General features: G+C 38.1%; 1 protein-coding gene across 7 annotated transcripts in view; it reads right to left on the bottom strand.

Annotated features, from left to right (window-relative positions):
- Window positions 1–17,315, bottom strand: part of EYA1 (EYA transcriptional coactivator and phosphatase 1) — a gene marked incomplete at both ends in the record, with an annotated part of 296,030 nt that overhangs the window by 25,753 nt on the left and 252,962 nt on the right. The window lies entirely within an intron of this gene.

Here is a 17,315-nt window from a genome sequence, read left to right as displayed (position 1 = left end):
TTCATTTCATTTTGTTTAGAGCTCCTTCTTCACCATGAATATGTACCTTTCTTTACCACAGGATTATGTTACATAAACTAACTTACACTCTCTAAGTCCTGAAACCATAAACTATATTGAAGAAAACATAGGCAAAACACTCCATGACATACATGTCAGAAACATCTTTGAAGATTCATACCCCGAAGCAAAGAAAATTAAGGAAAAGAAAACAGCTGGGACTATCCCAAACTAAAAAGCTCCTGGGCAGCAAAAGAGGCAATAATCAAAACAAAGAGACACCCTACAGAGTGGGAGAAAATATTTGTACTCTGTACAATTGATAAGGGACTTATATCAAAGATCTACAAAGAGCTTACACAACTCAACAAAAACAAAGTAAGCAACCCAGTTAAAAAAATCATCAAAAGAGCTAAAAAGACACTTCTCCAAAGGGGAAATGCTGATGGCCAGCAGACATATGAAAATTTTTTCAACATTCCTCATAATCAGGGAAATGCAAATCAAAACGACAATGAGACCCACCTCACACTAGTAAGGGTGGCACACATTAAAAAAAAAAAAAACACAGAAAACAAAAACTAACAACAAATGTTGGCATGGATGTGGAGAAAAAGGAACACTGTGACGTGCTGGATGGAACGCAAACTGGTCCAACCACTATGGAAAGCTGTGTGGAGTACCCTCAAATTATTAAAAATGGAGCTACAATATGATCTAGCAAATTCGCTTCTCGGAATCTACACCAAGGACACAAAAACATTAATTCAAAAGGAAACCTGCACCCCTATGTCTATTACAGCACTATTTATAATAACTAAGATATGGAAACAACCTGTGTACCCCAAGACAGATGAGTGGATAAAGGGGAAGTGGGACACTAGTCAGCAATCAGAAAAGATAAATTCATGTCATTAAACTCATGGTTGGAGCTGGAAGAGATTAGGCTCAGTGAAATGAGTCAGAAGGAAGAAGAAAAATATCAGATATATCACTTATAGGAGGAATATAGGGAAACCAAACAAAGGGTCAAAAAAAAAAAAAGACAAAACTTCTAGTCAACCATAGATCTAAGGCTTAAAGCAGGTAAGGGGAGAGGAAAAGGAATCAAAATGGGTGGGAAGAATATAAGGGACCATGGTGATGGTTCATAGGTGATGTGATGGTAGGATATTTATGGGGGCTACACCTGAGGGGAGAAATCAAATACTGTACAAAAATGAACAGCAATGTAAAAAAAAAAAATCAATAAAAAGAAAAAAATTTACTTACACTATCAAGTTTAAGGTGAAGAAAACAGTCTTACTAATCAGTCAGAAGAAACTGAAAATCAGCTCTTAAAATGAATAGACTTATTTAAAATTGTTCAACACTATCTTTAAAAGTCAAATAAATGAATCCAATCAACAATTAGGACATATACCTTTGGCCTAATGATCATCAACACACACTTTTCTGTCCTTCTTAAAAAATACACAGTAAATATCTGATGCTGTAAGATCCATCTTTTATAATTATCAGCAGTATCGTAAGACATTTCAGTGCTTTCTATATCCTTTCCATATGATAGACAGTAAAGGCTTATGTCCAAAAACATAATTTCATTTATGGTTCAGTTAATATAAGAAGATCTGGCATTTTACAAATTTTGTGGGAACCAGTGAAAATCAATAGCTTCAAATACAAAATGGGGCTGTGCATTGGTGTTTGAGAATGTCAAATTGTATTATACAGGCTATCATAAAGTATCTCACATATTTAATGATATCATGTAATAGAAAGTATTATGATAAAAGATTAAAGGGTGATTCTTAGTGCATAAAATAATTCAGTACCTAAAAAAAAAACTAATATAAATCTCATTCTTTGACTGTTGAGTCAGAACTACTCTTTTAAGTCTTTGATTTATTGCTAAATGTTTCTCAATTTTCAGTGGGTTTGCTCATCATTTTGCAAACATAATTTGTCAGTGGCAACAGTGTTCTCTGCCACTGTTGTTGCCTTGATTTTACTATATCTATTTTTCTTGCTGAGAGCACCTACTAAAGATTTTTTCATAGTGACACCAACTCCTGTCTTGCTGTGAATGATCACATTCTCATAAAAATCATTCTTCTTACTGCAAACTTGCTGCCAGAGTATGAAAAAATGTCCAAACCAGGAAATTTTTATCTTTTTCTATATATACTTATTTTTAAGATTTATTTTTATTTATGCATACAAGAGCTGGGATATAGGCCAGAGGTGTGGGGAGGTGGGAGGTGATAATCCTCTGGAGAGGATTCACCAGAGACAGAGTGGGGAGCAGAACAGTAAGATCTACTGAAATACCCCGCAGCAGGCGAGACAGGAGAGGTCTGCTGCACCATGTGGGTCAGCTCCCTGGTTGGGGACTGAACTCATGTTGCGGTGGCTGGCCATAGCTTGATAGTGCTGAGACTTAACCCTTTGCACCACCAGGCAGGCCCTATAATCATTTTCTTCTAACCCTCATTCCCATTTGAAAAAAATGAATCATGAATTAATTTGTTCCCAAAGCATTAAATTAGAAGTTTTATACTGGGTATTACTATTCTGACCATATATAATGTTATGAACTACAGAATACAATATTAAATAGGAAATATTTTAAGAGGTTTTTATTTTCCTGGAACAGTTTTTCACCCTAAAATTAAATCTTTGCAGGAAATACAAGTTCCTAGTTTATCACCACTTACATCTATTGATTCACTTTTAACTGCAAATCAAATGTTAATACAAATCTTAAAGAAATATTTTAATATTATTGGTGTCTTTTTTTTTAAGATTTATTTATTTATTTATTTATACAAGCACTGGGTACAGTCAGAAGCATGGGAGGGTGAGAGAATTCACCAGAGCCAGAGGGGGGAGCAGAACAGGCAGACTGACAAAGTACACTGCTAAGGGGAACAATGGGCGTGGCAATAGAGGTCTGCGCGCCATGTGGGACCCTCGCTGGGGGCCGGGGTTCAAACCGGCGCTGTAGAGGCTGCAGGCAGCTTCGCAGCCCAGCGCTCAACCGCTGCGCCACCGGGGAGGCCCTGTTGATTTTATGATAGTAAGAAATAATTTTGTATAAAAGAGGGTATAGCTCAGAATGCAATTCTTAGTTAATATGTTAATAAAAATTCTCCAAGCCAATTTCTTCTTCCATATAATTATTAGTGAGTTTGAGGAGAAAAAAATGTAGAACCAGATATAGGTACTGAAAAAAAAAAAAGTTCCCCTTGAGCTGCAGGAAGGTTCCATCATTACCCACACTCACTCTCTGGCCTTTATGTGGGATTTAGGACCTCTGAGGGGGCACTTTCTTACTCAAAAGGTTCTCTTTTCTTTTCCAAGTACAGTGGGCCTGAAATTCCATCTCCTGATACCATCCTGTTGAGTCTTCTTTTATGACAAAGAATTCAGGAAAAGGCAAATTACTTAAACTCCATTATTTCAGTGTAAACTGTCCAATCTGTAGTTCTGGTGGCTCCCAAATCACTGGATGTAATAGGGAAGAGGGAGGAGTGAGTGCATGAAAAAAGAGCTAAGGAATAATTTTGCCATATTCCTATTCCCTACATCCCTCTTTCCCATGTTTTAAAGTGACGAATCATGTTTTCTTATATATTGTACAAGAAAATACTATATTATCTTATATACAATATTATTCCACTATACTATTAGCAACATTAATATTATATATGCTATCTATTAACTATGGCAATATCCCTAGAAAATTATAGGACACTCATTCTATATCCTTTCATTCATTTTTACAGGCATTCAAATGACAATGGATTGTTTTTTATATATCAGGTATCAGGCACACACAAATAAATGAGATGAAGATATTGCATTAACACTTTATAAACATGGGCATGGAAAGGTGCTGGAGGGAGAGAGGTCAGGTGAGAGTCACTATTGTTTTCTCTCAGAGAAGGAAGTAGAACTCTTACAAAGTTATGGGGACAGAAAATGGAATTCACCAGGTGTCAGTCTTTTTCATTTCAACTTTCACCTTCAGATACATTTTTCTCAAAGTAGGTTTTGCTCTACCAGAAAATATAATTTCTAACATGAAGTATCAGCTTCTTAGGGGTGGGTAATGTATTGGGTTGTGGGAAAAGTCATGACACATATTGAAAAACACAAAAAAGTGACACGGTTTTTCCAACAACACAATATTTCACTTCTGTTTCTCTCTGTCTCTGCTTTTTAACCAGAAAAATGTCCAATAGATACTTTAGGAAAATTAAATTGGAAACACTTCGTATATATCCCAATACAATCAAGCTCTCAAGGGTCTCTATAATGGACTTAACCTTGCTTATCCAACATCATGTCTGTCTATCCCTCCCATTCCATTAAGAATCACATGCTTCTGCAAGACTAGTTTCAGTCAGCCTGGCCTCCTCTCACCTCCTTCACCAGACAACTGTTGTGTCTAGTGCTTGCTAGAACACCTTGTCGCTCTCTTCTTCCCTGTGAGTGCAACGTTCTCCTATTAATCCTGTACTGGTTTCTTTTAAAATCCCTGATGCATGCCCTGTATACCAGTAACAGTTGTGACAATTATTGAGAGCCTACTATGTATCATGTCCAAAGCATTACATGTTATTTCCAATTTTCATTAAGGCTTTGGCTAATTATGAGGAGTGACTTCTGCTTATGGCCATTTGAATTGGCACGTGATGGTAAGTAGAATGAACTATTCATGTTTGCCATGGAGAATTTAAATAATTTAAGCAACTAAAAATGCTCATATTTCAAAGGTACATGGGCCATGTTATAGGATGAAAGTTACCCTTTACCCATTCGTGTGCTGAAGTCATAAACCTAGGCATCTCAAAATGGGACTGTATTTGGAGAAAGCTTCTATAAAGCACTAATTTAAAACGTGGCCCTGAATCTGCCTGGTGTCCCATAAGAGGACATAAACACCAGGGATGCCAGTGCATGGAGACCTTGCGAGGACACAGCAAGAGAGCAGCCATCTATGAAAGGAGTCAAGCCAAAGACACAGACCTCAGATGACACTAAACCTTGCCTGTTGATTCCAGCCTCCAACACTGTGAAAAAAGAAATTTCTGTTTTTTTTTAAGCCAAAAAAGCCAAGTAAATGTTATAATTACTACTAGGAAAAATGAATATCCTAATTTCACACCTCTACATATTCTTATTACATACATGCTAAAAACTATTGTCCAACTGTTAATTTTGCTAGCTACTTATTTTTTGCTCAGAAACACCTTACCTCCAAGTCCAGCAGAATCACATTAATGTGTGTTCACAACATACAATTCCCACCTAGTGAAAAGGATGTCTTGGACAGAAGAGGTCCCTCTAACTTTCTGACCAAATGCCAGTATCAGAAGATAATTCTTAAGTCAATTATTTTTCAAAGAGGCAAATTTCCAAAATAACATTAATCAAAAGCAGCCTCTTCTTTCCCCTGTACCAGCCCTCCACCTGCCTGGCCAAAGAGAGGCACACAATTAGCAACAAAGAGGAATCCAAGATTTAAAAAGCTTTCCTCAGAACTGCTATTAGCACAAGAACTGAACCCAGCTAAAGGATAGAGGCTCTATTGTAACTGCACCGAAATGGGAGAAGTCTCCAGGGGCTGCAACTTAAACACATTTGGGGGAAGTTGAAGTTACAGGCCCTCTCTTGCACTAGTCAATCTAAAAAAGAAAAAAAAAAAAGAATTCCTTTCTCTAGTTAGCAAATTTCGACTGAACATAACTGAGTGAAATCTGGCTTTGCAAAGTGGGAACTTTCTCCCAGATTGAAGATCAGCAAGCACCTGTCAAAATCAAGGATCTAAACGAAAAGTCTGTCCTACGTGACGCCAACAGGTCAATTTTACAGGATTTTAAATAAACTGACAGCCATCCAGCCAACTCTGTGAAAGCTGCAGTGCCCTGTCTATTCAACAAGGAGTTACTTCTGTTTATTGAGACCCACCCTGCCACCACCACTGGGCTGGGTCTCCAGAGTCTGTTACCTCCTGACTGCACCGCACCCTCTGCTGTTTCTGAAGTCCAGAGGGTTGACCTTGCGAAGATCATACATTAATCAAAAGCAAGGACTGAAGTTAGGTAGTTCTGTCTGATGTGTTCTCTCGTTCTTCAGATTATACCACCTCCCAGCTGTTTCAGCCACAGTACTAAGCCCCTTGGCAAAACTAGGAAGTGAGTTTCACGGGCAGGTTCATAATCATTTTGCTGGACTGACCATGTTTGTTTTACATGAGAGGCACACAATTAGCAACAAAGAGGAATCCAAGATTTAAAAAGCTTTTCTTTCTTTACTTTTCTGAATCAGGAATCTTCAGTATATATTCAAATTCTCTGTTTACAAATGAATGTTTTACACTGGGACTCCTGCCCCGAAATAACTTTTCTTTTTCATTCAATGTCTGCTCTCTAAGAAATCTCAACCAAGTTCATGGGTGAGGACTTCTAGTTCAATTCTCTCTTCTGTGCCTCAGACCTTCAGGTTCAGATGCTTGCTGGAGTCCACCTGATGTTCACCTCAGAACTCAATTCAGCATCTTACCTCCAGGGCTGGCTAATTTTCTTGGGTTTTCCATCCCCACTTTATTGCTCAAGTTAGAATCTAGGATTCTTGCTTCCCTCTCCTTTACATGGAATACAATACCCAATCCTATTCAGGCAACCATCTTAATAGCCTTCATTCTGTTCCCTTAAACAGACCCTGGCGATTTCCCTCTAGATTAATGATACCTCTAATTCACAATACAATTCATCTCCATAATAATGCTAAACATTCTATAGTGATTACCCTTGGCACTCAATATGAAATCCAACTTCCTTAGCAGAGTCTAGAGTCTTTCCTGATCTAAGTAATGTCTCCTCTCATCCTCTCATCTCGCAGTTGCCCTGCATGTGTTCTGTGCTTTAGACTTACTCAAACTCGAGTCCTAACTGTCATGCTCTCACCTACTAAAGGTTACCCCTGGGGGAGTCATTCTCTGACATTACCAGCCTTGCCAACACTCCCACTCTGAGTTAATCACCCAGGACTCTCCTGATGTCCTTACACAGCTCCCTCATCATGTGTTCCATACTATGATGTGATTGTTCTCTGCATTTTTGTTTCCACCTAGCATCTGGGCTCCTTGAGGACAATGGGTATATTTCAGCTCTTTGAAGTGTCTTCAACGTAGTATTCAGAACGGAGCAAGCATGATTATTTTCACAACACAGTAGCTTTTCTTCTCTGTAATGCAGAAGCTGCTAATGTTTCTGTCTATTCAGCAACAGGAATTCATAAGTATATGTCTGTCTGTCTTCTGCCTGCCTATCCATTTACCTACCCACTACTTGTCTAACTTTTTTTCAAAACAAATGTTAGGTTGCTTGAGCAACTACTGTTTGCAAGACATAGTGAGAAACAAAGTTTTCAAGGGGTACATTAAAGACACCATTCAGTTACTGGGCTCTGCTCTATGACACGGCGAGAGAGCCCTGAAGTTGTATCACTTCTTTAGGCTCCTGCAGCCAGGCTATGTGATAGACCTAGAAAGATTCTGTGCAGTGACACCTTTAACCTTAGCTTTACCATTACCTAACCAAGTATCACCCTGAGCAAAATCACTTCATTTTCACACATTTGTAAACTGGAGATAAGAAGACTGAGTTCACAGAGTTGATGGAGAATCAAGGTATTGTTTACTAATATAAGAAGAATTTCCTTAGGGTTTGCTGTTCTCCTGCCTCTTACTTCACCAAGGGAGGACACTGCAGCCTGAGCCATCCTGCTGCCCTGGGGCTGCATCATGGTGGTGGGGGGATGCTCTGACCCGCCCAAAGTGTCTTCGCACATGGCAGGCAAAGTTCTGCTCCATGCTGCAGATGCCAGCAGCAAGTCTCACGAGCCATCCTTCCAAACATGAGGCCAGACTTGGACAAGGAAAGGGAAACTTATCAGTACAACCGGAGGAACACGTGTCTGTTTGACATGAAGCCAGAGTCCTCATTTCCTCTGAAGGGCGGCAGTACAGCGTGATAGAAGCCAGATACAGTAGCTATTTAACTGCCAATGCAAAACTCCCTTCCTGGAACTGGGGTGGGAGGAAAGAACAAGAGCAAGTGATGTGCCTGAAAACAGCTGCATTTACAAACTACATACTGGCAGGATTTTTGTTGTTGTTGTTTCTGTGTAACTTCTGTTGGAATTCTACATGAGAATTCTGTCAGCAAATCACTTATTACCTCATTCCCTTCATTCCCTGACCTCTCCCTCTTCTTCCTCCACAGCCCTACAATCTATGCGTAGTCCCAGAAGATTGTCCTTAAACGACAATAGCATCAAGTTAGACTGCCTTAGACCTCCCTGTGTGTCAGTGCTAGTTTGGTGCACTGAACAGCTGCTGATGTATTTAATCCTCACCCCGAGACATTTGAGGTGGGTACTATCATTACCCAATTTTATAGACAGGAAATTGAGGCGCAGAGGAGATACTTGTGAATGAGTGAATTCATGAGTTTATTCTCTGGTACCTCTAGAACTGTAAGATAACAAACTATGCAAATCTAGGACTTTGTGTTTAGTAGTTTTTAAGAGTGTGCTAATCATTTATAAAAGCAGTCATGCTCATTGTAGATTACTGAAAAGTTTAGAAAAAGATAAATATATGAGCATCTTCTATATACCAAACCCTCTGTTAAGAGCACAAGGATTTAAGTAGTTATGTCATGGTCCCAGCCTTTAAGGGATTGCTTAGTGGGGGATAGAGTAGACAGAAAAATCATAATATAACATGGTAAGTATTTCTGTAGTGAGAACAGCCTCCTCCTCCCATTACTGAACCCCAATGTCTGTCTGGTGCCTGTAGATTCTGCTTCCTTCTGATCTACACCAACATTGCATCTTATGTTTGGCGTCCCATCTTCTCTTGCCATCCAAGGACTCCACAAGTCATTCTTAATAACATCCAAAGATACCTAACTAAATAGCTTCTATTTAAAAACTCAATAACCACCTTTTGATCCTTGTATTCACTGCATCAAACCTCATCCACTTTTCAATCCATGCCAAGTGAATTTAGGTCTTCTAATTCCTTATAGTAGTGCTTATCAGTTGCTGACAACCAACATTCTTACAAATCCAACAGTCACTTCTCCATCCTCATCTCACTCAACTTTAGTAGCTTTGACAAAGTAGTACACTATTCCCTTTTCCTGGAAATACTAGTCTCTCAGTGTACCTTGTACTTCTCCACCTACTTCACTGTTTATTCCTTACCATTCTCAAAAATTCTTTCCTAGTTCTATTTCTTTTTTTTTTTTTAAGATTTATTTTATTTATTTATACAAGCACTGGGTACAGTCAGAAAGTGCGGGAGGGTGAGAGAATTCACCAGAGCCAGAGCGGAGAGCAGAACAGGCAGACTCAAGAAGTACACTGCTAAGGGGAGCAGCGGGCGGCAGGAGAGGTCTGCGCGCCAAGTGGGACCCTCGCCCGGAGGCCGGGGATTGAACCAGTGCTGCAGAGGCTGCGGGCAGCCTCGCAACCCAGCGCTCAACCGCTGCGCCACCGGGGAGGCCCCTCATTCTATTTCTAATTGTTATAGGGTCTAATGCTTGATCTTAGGCCCTTTTCTCAGTTAATTCTCTTTCCCATATGTGATGCTATAAACATGATTTTAAGACTCCCAAAACTGTATCTTTAAATTTGCCTGTCTCCTTTGAGATCCAAACGTATATGCCCACCACTTGTACTTACTCTCTTGAGTGGAATGCTTAATTGCTATTTCAAATTCAATATGCTTCAGTCCAACTCCTCCCCTCACTTCACCAGCCCAAACCCATTCCTCATGTTAGATAACATGACCACCTATCCATTTGCTCAGGTCAAAACTTAATGGCCATCTTTCATTCCATTTTCCTTATCCTCCCCAAATTCTTCCATTAGCAGACCTAGCCAGTGCTTCCACCAAACTATACTGTAAATCCTGCAACTCCTCACCATGTCCTGAACTGCTACAGCTTCAGCCCAAAGCTCCCTGATTGGCTGTAACACTGTCCTAATTGGCTTAATTCATTCTCCCCTTGTCACATTCTACATGATAACTGGACCAATATTTTAAACGTGTGCAAGTGCCCATGCTTAAAATTCTCCATTGGGTTCCAATGCAATTAGAAAAAAAAAAATATATAACTACTACAGTCTACAAAGCCTTAAATGATCTGGACCCTGTTACTCTCTGGCCGAATCACTCTGTCCCAGTCTCATTAAACTTGTTTGTTTCTTGAAGGCATGAAATTCATTCCTACCCTCAGGGCCTTTGCACTTGCCTTTCCCCTTCCAGAAAGCTTTCCTGCCATTGTAGCTACTTCACTCCCAATTACCTGGTTTCTTCGCAAATGTCTTTTCAAGACACCTCTTCCTGATCATCTCAACTAAAGATGCTCCAGTCTAATTCCCCTTTATTTCACCACTGTCTGATTTTCTTCATAGCACTTATCTCTACCTGAAATTATTTTTATTTCTTTCCAGAGTGCTAACTCCATAAAGTAAGAACCTTGACTCAATCATTGATGTACCCTCAGTATATAGACGTGTGTTTGGCACTTAGGAGTTGATAATGAAGGAAATTACAAATGGTCTATAATTTTCTTTACAGTGTGTTTTCCTTTCTGGTTTCAGTATTAAGGTAATGTCGGCATCTTCAAATGTATTAGGAAGCACTACTTTTTCTTGGGTTTTTAGAAATAATTTGAGCAGGATGGGCAAAAGTTCTTTAAAGGTTTGATAGAATTTATTTGTAAAGCCATCTGGTCTTGTTTGGGGGGGGATGTCTATTGCTGTTTCAATTTCCCTGCTCATGATCAGTTCATTCAACTCTTCTATTTCTTCCTGGTTTACTCTTGGTAAACTATATTGATCTAGAAATTTGTCCATTTCTTTAATGTAATTTATTGGCATACACTTGTTCACAGGAATCTCTTAAGAGCCTTTGTATTTCTGTGCCGTCTGTGATTATGTCTCCTCTTTCATTTCTGACTGTTTATTAATGTTTTTTCTCCTTTTGTTAGCTGGGTTAGAAATTTATCTATTTTGTTTATCTTCTCAAAAAACCATCTCTTAATTTCATAGCTCCTTTGTATAGTCCTTTTGATCTCTATTTTATTTATCTTTGTTTTCATATTTGTTATTTCTTTCCTTCTACTAACTTTGGGTCTTGTTCTTATTTTTCATGTTGCCCTAGGTAGAGTATTAAATTATTTGGGATTTTTCATGCTTCTGTATTACAATTATTTTCTTTCTTAAGATCACTTTTGCTGCATCCCCAAATTTCTGATGGTTTGTATCCTTATTTCCATTGGTCTTAAGGTACTTTTTGATTTCTGTTTTTATTTCCTCTTTTATCTAGTAGCTATTAATAGTTTTGAAAAATATATTTTCCTCCAGCTTTTTGGTAATGTACCATAGTTGTTTTCTGAATTACATTTTTTTTTTAAATTGAGGTAATATTGGTTTCCATTGTATGTGATTTAGGAGCATAAGGTCATACCTCTTCAGATGTATGTTCCTACACCACTTACATTACCAAAGTACTCAGATCTTCCATAGTCTAATAGGCTCTGTTTCCAATTTATTTCGTATTCTTGCCACTCTCCCTCACCCCCTTGCCAATTCTGCAGTCAGACTTCTAGGATCTTTATGACATAGTTTTAGGAAAAAGGAACAAAAATATTTTTAGAAAAGAAATAGGTTCACAGCAAAAATGAGCAGAAAGTGCAGAGATTTCCCACTTACCCTTGCCCCACATATACCCGCGTGACCTGAGACAAGTTTTGCTTTTACCACCTTAAGCTTTGCTTGGCTCCACAATAAAATGGAGATAATGGTGCTTTTACCATAGAAACTTCAGAATTTTAAATGGAATAATGAATGCAAAGAACTTAGCACAAATGTTCAGTGAATACTTAATACTATTATATCATACATCTATCTGCAATGCTCTTTCCTTAGAATAGAAGCTAGGGCCTCCCTGGTGGTGCAGAGGTTGAGCACTGGGTTGCGAAGCTGCCCGCAGCCTCTGCAGTGCCAGTTCGATCCCCGGCTGCTCCCTGGCCACCAGAGGAGGGTCCCACATGGCACGCAGACCTCTCCTGCCGCCCACTGCTCCCCTCAGCAGTGTTCTTCGGTCCGTCTGCCAGCTGTGCTCCCTGCTCTGGCTCTGATGAATTCTCTCACCCTCCCGCGCTTCTGACTGTACCCTGTGCTTGTATAAATAAATAAATCTTAAAAAAAAAAAAAGAATAGAAGCTAAAAGTGGAAATACTGAGTAAAAGGATTAGCACAGCAAGGTTATGAACACTATTATCAAAATTTTCTGTGAAGTTTTTTCAGTTTTTATAGCCTAATAAGCAGTGTACACCATTGTTCAGTTTACTACATTGTAGACCATATTACTTATGTTAAATCTTTGCCAGATAATGGATAAGAGGTTAAATACTGAATCTTTGACTTGATATTTCTGACTACTAAAAATGAAATGCAGTATTTTCCTATCATTCTATATGGTGACAATATGAATGCTTCTGTCTTGTAAATTTTCTGTTTATTTCTGCTTATTTTTTATTTTTTCTTAATGAGTTGCAGTAATATTAATTAATTTTCATTGGTTAAAATAGCTTTTTCTTTTTTTTTTTTAAGAAGTGGGGTACAGGCCAGAGTTGGGGGTGGGGCTGTGAGGTGATTCACCAGAGAGAGCAGGGAACAGAACAGGCAGGTGTACCAAAACACACCACTGAGGGAAGCAGCGGGCGAGACAGGAGAGGTGTGCCGCGCCATGTGGGTTGCTCCCAGGCTGGCTGGGGATCAAATTCGCATTGCAAAGGCCACGGATAGCCTCACAGCGCAGCGCTCAACCCCCTGCGCCACCAGGGAGGCACCCAAAATAGCTTCTTCTTTTAATATTATCTATGCCTTTCAAAAATAGTATTTGTTTTTCTTTCCCAATTACAAACTAATGACAGAGGATTTGTAATATACAGAAAGCTACAAATAAGACAATATTCTTTAACACTTCTTGAATACTATTATAAATTCTAAGATTCTTCCAGTAAATTCTCTTCAGTTCTCTATGTACATAAAATATTTTGTAACAGGACCTCCCCAGTGGTGCAGCGGTTTAGCGCTGGATTGCGAAGCTGCCCGCAGCCTCTGCGGCGCCAGTTCTATCCCCGGCTGCTCCCCGGCCACAGGAGGAGGGTCCCACATGGCGCGCAGACCTCTCCTGCCGCCTGCTGCTCCCCTCAGCAGTGTACGTCGGTCCTTCTGCCTGCTCTGCTCCCCGCCCTGGCTCTGGTGAGTTCTCTCACCCTCCGGCGCTTCTGACTGTACCCAGTGCTTGTATAAATAAATAAATAATAAATAAATGAAATAAATCTTTAAAAATATATATATATATTTTGTAACAATCAACAATTTTAATCTCTTTGCCTTATCACAAACTTCTGACCAATGTTGAATAATAGTGCTGAAAGGGCATTCTTATTTTGATTCCATTTGTAATTACAATTTCTCTTTTATGTTACTGTTAAGTACAATGTAGGCTATTGGTATGTGGTGAATTTTTATGTTAAACAGTTATATCTTTTGCCCAACTGACTTTATATAAACATTTGCCCTCGAGACTGTAGATTTTGATGTTACTTTTGTTAACTAAGATAATGGACAAATCTAAGCAACTTATATAAAATGCCGGAAGGCAGAATCAACTCTACTGTCATCCATGGGTAAAGAGACAGAGATTGCTATTGTATTATGAGATAATTCAATTTAACAAATACTCATTTAATGGTCCACATGTATAAGGCAACATTCTGAGTGTTATGGATGATGTTACTAGGATTTAAAAATTTGTGATACTTTATGTCTGCTAAATTTATCAGGGGGAAATAAGTATATGAAAATCTACATATGAAACTGGAATTGACAAATGGTATGTGCCATTTGTGTGTAGAGTAAATAATCCATATATGTATATATGGGTTCATTTATGTTTAGAATGCAATACTGACAAACCAACACATTTTCATATAGCTAATCTGCCTTATAGAAGGAACTGAGAAGAGAAAACAGCTCAAGTTCTTCCTGAAGTGTTTCCTTTGCAAGTACCCATGGAACCCTTTGTCTGGTAGCAGAGAACCAGAAAATCCATGCAAAGCCAGTCGCTGGGTATCAGAATAAAGTGCTGCCTATGTAAATTATAATTATTCAAATCAAAAAATCAACTACTGAACTAGATTAAAATTTTTACACTTCTGAAAGCATAAACATTAGGTAACTAAAGAACACTTTGTTTGAAATTGAAGCTACTTAGCATTGGCATGACTGTTACTTTGAAGAAATACTTTAGCTAAAATTTGAGTAAGATACATTAAAATAATTAACAGATATTAGCCACATGTTACAGTAATAAAATATCTCAAATGTTAAAGTCTGAATTAAACCAAGGGACAAACGAATTTTTTTGCTTTATAAGCAAAATCATTACAGTTTCTTTTCTTGGCTCATCAAGCCCAGGTTCTAGAGAGACCAGAGTCTGTCCCAGACGTTTGCTTAATAGAACAAATGAAAGCAAGGGACTATAGAGCGGTGCTTTAAAATCATAACTGGGGCCTCCCTAGAGGCTCAGGGGTTAAGTCTCAGCGTTATCACCACTATGCCCTGAGTTCGATCCCTGGCCAGGGAGCTAACCCACATACAGTGCACCAGACCTCCCCTGTCTCACCTGCTGCTCCCCTCAGCAGTGTATTTCAGTAGATCTGCCTGTTCTGTTCACCACTCTGTCTCTGGGTGAATCCTCTCATTCCTTGCATCTCTGGCCTATAGTCTACTTCTTCTATGCTAAATAAATAAAATCTAATATTTAAATAAATAATAAAAAATAAAATCAGATCTGGGATAGAAGCCTATATAACAAAAACCCAAGAAAAGGTTGGAACATTTCATGTTATGAATCTTGACACCAAAGAATACTCTGGTTTGTCCCAATAAACACATCCGGAGGGGGAAGGAGAGAGTTCCAATACAGCTCACACTTAATTGGGTTAGTGCGTTGTGTACAACACTTTCACATGTCTGTGTCTCATAGGAAGTCAAGAGGAGAGTTCCTGCTACTTTCCAGTCCTGACCCCTGGGCAGGAGGAGGGACAGTCCCAGAGCAGAGACTCTTGAAAGTCACCATGTCAGTAACACTAATTAGGATAGTAGCTATAACGCCAGTGAAAAGATAGAACTTAACATCAGATAGAAAGAAAAAAGTTCAACATAAGCTTATACCTTATTTTTAGTTATAGTTATATCCATCTTGGTGAAATGTTTTCCTTTAAGCTGTGGAAAAATCTAGCAGGAGAACTGACCAAAATCAAGTCAAACTGAAACATTATTATATACTGAAGGCCTTTCCTCATTTTGTTTGCAGACTGCTTTTCAATAAAAATTCAACAGAAAGAACTCTTTCTCTATTCAGTCATAAAAGGTCATACTTTACTAAAGAAGCTGAAAAAACTCCAGTTTCACAGTGTCATTCATAAAAAAATCACTTCCATATAAGCATCATCATATTGCACATGGAGACCTTTGGTAAAATGATATACAGGACGTCAGTCAGATTTAGAAGTGGGAAAGCCAGGGGTACACTATGGAACTAAAATCTCAACCCTTCTTTGGTGGGGGAAAATATTATTTCCTTTGATAATTATGTCTCCTGTCACTCATGTTCCCTAGCACGTCAAACAGTTTTAATGATACAAACTCCCAAATTTCTCCTTTTCATTATTTTCCTAGAGTATCAATGGGATTAAATTGTGATTGTTTTTATTAAAAATTGTCACTAAGGGGTCTCCCTGGCGGAACAGTGGTTGAGCGCTGGGCTGCAAAGCTGCCTGCAGCCTCCGCAGTGCCAGTTCGATCTTGGCCAGCTGGCGAGGGTTCCACATGGCACAGCACATCTCTCCTGCCATGCCCGCTGCTCCCCTCAGCAGTGTATTTTGTCCGTCTGCCTGTTCTGCTCCCCGCTCTGTCTCTGGTGAATCCTCTCACCCTCCCATGCTTCTGACTGTAGCCAGTTCTTGTACAAAGTAAATAAATAAATCTTTAAAAAGAAAAAAAAAATTCAAAAAATTGTCTCTAAGATGACAAATAGCCTATTAAACTAAATATGGTTAACATTTTTATTTTTATAAATGCAATTAAAATATTTCTAAATTATTTTAAAGTCTTATCCTAAATTTCCTCAATCACATACTAATAGTCATTTTAAGCATATATTTTGATAATGCAAGTAATGTTACTGGAAGCCATAACACACTGCATTTCATTATTTAGATTCTCTTAGAAGCCTGTGAACCTACCTAATTTGTACAGAGGGGAAACTGGCAAAATTTAAGATTTTTAAAAGAAATGAAGTTAAATATCAACAGAGTTCAGAAATCCACTTCAAGTTAACCAATAGATTATAATCTTTTTGAAATTACTTTTACCATAAAGCTTAGAAAAATATGTCATTTAAATATATTAAAATATTCAGGTCCCTTACCACCACACATTGCTAATTGGAGTGTGAAATCAGGCATTACTACATCATTTCTGCCTGGTGAGATAATTTTGGTTTTCTTAAGAATTTTTTGCCAATATGTTTATTTTTGCCAGGAATTAATTTTGCTTTATATTTTGAAAGAAAACTATTATTTGCAATGACCATTCCCAGGTTCGTTGAATTATAAAAACAAAGTGAAAGGGTGAGGTAAGTATAAGAATCAATTTTTAAAAAAATATTGTGAAATCCAGGGTAAGTAAACAATTTTCAAAGACAGAAAGTAAATGAATCTTTATACTTTTGCTGATACCTTTACATTATTCTTTAGTAAAATACTTAAATTTTGTAAGGCTACAATTTTAAGTAACTTTTGCTCTATTGCTTTTTGGTTGAATTATATCTTCATTCTCTTTTCTATGTCACTTCTAATAAGAAATAACCTCATGCCAAGAACAAAATCTGATATTTCAACTGGTATTATAAAATGCCAGTGGATAGAATTCTAGTTATTCCTTTGCTTTTAAATTTGGGTTATGGAAAAACTACATCCTGTATATCCCAACCTAGAACTTTTCATCTCTATTCTTAATGTATTTATTTGAATACTATTTTAGGTACTTTTTATATATGGTGTAATGTAAGAACTGTTAGTAATCAAAAATCTGACTATAGTATATCAAAAATGAGTTTGAAAGATTTTTGTCTGTATTCTAACAAGTTA

Source organism: Talpa europaea, assembly GCF_964194135.1.
Source record: "Talpa europaea genome assembly, chromosome: 3".
Classification (NCBI taxonomy): domain Eukaryota; kingdom Metazoa; phylum Chordata; class Mammalia; order Eulipotyphla; family Talpidae; genus Talpa; species Talpa europaea.
Note: the sequence above shows the minus strand (reverse complement) of the source record. Positions and strands in the feature narration are given on the sequence as shown.